The sequence below is a fragment of the Herpailurus yagouaroundi genome, unplaced genomic scaffold (assembly GCF_014898765.1).
Source record: "Herpailurus yagouaroundi ecotype Mexico unplaced genomic scaffold, PumYag 189, whole genome shotgun sequence".
Lineage (NCBI taxonomy): Eukaryota > Metazoa > Chordata > Mammalia > Carnivora > Felidae > Herpailurus > Herpailurus yagouaroundi.
Genome location: NW_024412420.1, coordinates 18,162,967 through 18,166,080, shown reverse-complemented (window position 1 = coordinate 18,166,080; position 3,114 = coordinate 18,162,967).

Sequence of the window (3,114 nt, the reverse complement as noted above, 5' to 3'; positions counted from 1 at the left end):
AACCTAGAAGCCTAGGCCATCGTCCTCCTATCCTAGCGCTAAGCCCAGCAACCTGTAGGAAGAAGGCAGGAGAAAGAGCCCCAAGGCCTAGGGGTGGCGGAAGGGCCTTCTTAGCCTGGAGGTGAAAGAATTGTATTAGCCACCATTTACTGGATGCATAACAAAGGTCAGGTACAGAGCCCGGTGCTCACCTACGTTATATCTCATTTCATTCTCACAACAGCTCTTTTTCCAGAGGAGGACACTTGAGGCGCTGCAGGTTAGGCTATCCTAAAATCACCAGCTAGGACTGGCACGCAGATCTCGAATTCTTCAACCGCCGAGCTCCAGAGAATTTGGTGGGGGGGCGGGGTGGGGGAGGTCCGCAGTCATTAAGCTGGGGGACGCCCCCCAAGGCAGCGCCCGCCCTCCCAACCGTCCAGGCCCTCACGTCCGGGCGGAAAAGGGGCGCCCGACTCCGCGGTGGGGGTTCGTGTCCCTCGGGGACCTGGGCGGGGCCGAGGCGGGGCCCGGTGAGCCGGCGGGAGGCGGGAGCCGGTGGCCCAGGCTCACAGGCCAAGATGGCTGTTAATTAAAGTGCTGGCACCAGCTCCTCTCTGCAAAGTTTGAAGCCGTTATTTTCCACTCCAGCGAAGCGGGGAGAATCCGGCTGGGCTGACAGAGACGCCACACCGCGCCAGGGAGCGGGCGGTCTTTCGGGGGGCGGGCGGCCAGGCCGCCTCGCCGCGCTGAGCGCGCCCCTCGGACGCGGGGAAAGCGCGGGAGGCGGGTGCTCCCGCCTGGTCCCCGACCTGGGTCGCCCGCCGCACTTTCTCCGCGGGTCCTGGGAGGGCTGAGGGGGTGGGGGCGGGGGTGGGGGCGGGGGCGGCGGCAGACGAGCCCCGGCTGGACAGCAGGGGAGACACCCGTGTGCGTGCGAACCTGGGGGAGGGGGGTTGTGCAAATCACACGCTAAAGACGGCGCACTTGTCCCTCGGGTCACCAACTCTGTCGCTCTGCGACAAGTCATACTAGGGGAGATCAAGGTGGGGGTGGGGGGAGGAGGCGGACTGCCAGCTGAGGACTGTCTTCCTGAGCCTGGGAGGTCTAGCTGCACAGCCCAGCGTCCCCCTCCTGCCAGACTTACCACCTTCCTCTTTTTGGACAGTGAACAGTACCTAAAGACCCAATCCCTCCGGGGTTGGAAGAGCCTGGAGTCGGGCTGCGGGTTTGAATCCCGATTCCACCACTTATTAGTTGTGTGACTTTGGGCAAATGTCTTAACTTGTCAGAGCCTCAGTTCTCCATCTGTAAAATGAGAATAATGATGGCTTTTACCTCTAGGGATTGGTGTGAAGATTGAGTGTGATCATGTATGTAAAGCATTCAATACAGGGCCCTGCACGCAGTAAGCCCAGGACGAATGCTATTTATTGAGGGTTTTTGCTCCTTCTTTGGTGGTGGGGGCCACTCAACCTCACGCTGCCATCAGTGCTTGGAAGGTCCTCTTTCATAGTTCCTCATTTCACATTCTCGTGTCCCTTTCCTCCTTCCAGGGGTGGCAGTAATCAGTCTCAACCTAGGGTAGAGAAAGTCAGAGAATCATGTGGACCGTTTTGACAGGCCAGCAGGGGGAGAGTGTAAGGTGGCAGGGGGCCTCTTGGGAGAAAAGAAAGAGGCTGGAGGGTCATCCTTCAGCAGAAGCCAGAGGCCTCCCAATGGCAGAGCCCTCCCTGGTGGGCTGGATAAAGGAGGGTGAAGGAGGAGCAGTGGAGCAGCACGAGCGAGGCCTCAAATAATGTGACAAATATTTTGATGGAAGCAGACACATTTCCGTTTATGCAACCTAAACACTTTACTGCACTTGAGGAAGAGGATTGCCTCATGCAACCTGACGGGGAGAAGATTTAGGGGACTGCTGAGGAAGCTAGGGTGGAGGAGGAGCTAAGGGGCTGGAGGAGACCTATCCCCCCTCTTGGAGGCTTGAAAAGGGAGCTACCACTCAGGGATTGTTTGCATTGGTCAGAATGTAGAAATGAGGTGGGGTGCCCACTTTCTTATTTAGGGCTCCCACTTCTCCCTGTCTGAAAGCAGGGATAAGAGGTGTCATCAGAGGAAAATGGAGGACCCTACACAACCCCCAGGAAAAAGCAGCCTTGTCTGGCCTGGAGCTCGGTGAGGAAGGGGCAGAGGCAAGGAGGTATGGGTAGAATATCCTGCCCATCCTGGAGGAAGATGGGTCCAGGGAACAGCCAGCTGGGCGCCAGAAAAGAGGAGGGGCAGCTGCTGTCAGTGCTCGCAGATCTCGCACCCTGACAGGCACACCATCCTCAGATCTCCTGGATGGGTGGTCTGCGAGGCCTGAGTGCAGAATGCCCCCCCCCCCCCGTCCCCATCTTCCTTTTGCCTTCCTCTCTTCTTCCCTCTCATACTCTTCCTTGTCCTTTTTCTGCTCCCCGCTTCATACTCCCCTCAATTGTTCTCTATCCCCGTAGACTGGGGAACCCGCGACCCAGCCTCCACACCCTGCGTGCGGTGGCCCCTGGAGCCTCCCTTCCCGGTTTTCTTCGAAACAAACCCTCGAGGCCTCTCCTCTCTGTCTCCCTCAGCTCTCTCTAGCTCTCCCTGTAGCCCTCTCGTCCACTCGGCTTTCGGCCTCTACTCCCCCATCTGCTGTAGGAGACTCTGCTGTTTCTCAGACTCTAGTATCCTCCCCATTTCCGAATCTCAGCCTCTAGCTCGCGGAGTCTCCGGGTTCCTCTCCGGGCTCTGGCCTTCATCTCCGCGGCCCCGCCCTCGGCCCCGCCCCCTGGGTGGGCGGAGCCCTTCCGCCAGCGGCCCAATTAGGTGCCGACCCCGCCCGCAGCCCCACCCCTCGCGGGCGCGGAGCAACGCGGAGCTGGTGGGGCGGGGTGGGGCGGGGCGGAGGGGGCGGGGCGGGGCAGAGGGGGCGGTGGCCCGAGCGCGAGGAGGCGGGAGGATCCCGGCAGGACGCGGCTGCCGCCGCTCTCAGTCCGGCCGCGCAGCGGGAGGGAGGCGCGAGGCAGGAGCCGGCGGCTGGGCTCGGCAGCGCATCCAGCGCAGCGCGGCGCTCCGGGCCCGGCCCCATGCCCGCAGCCCCGCCGGACCGCCCTT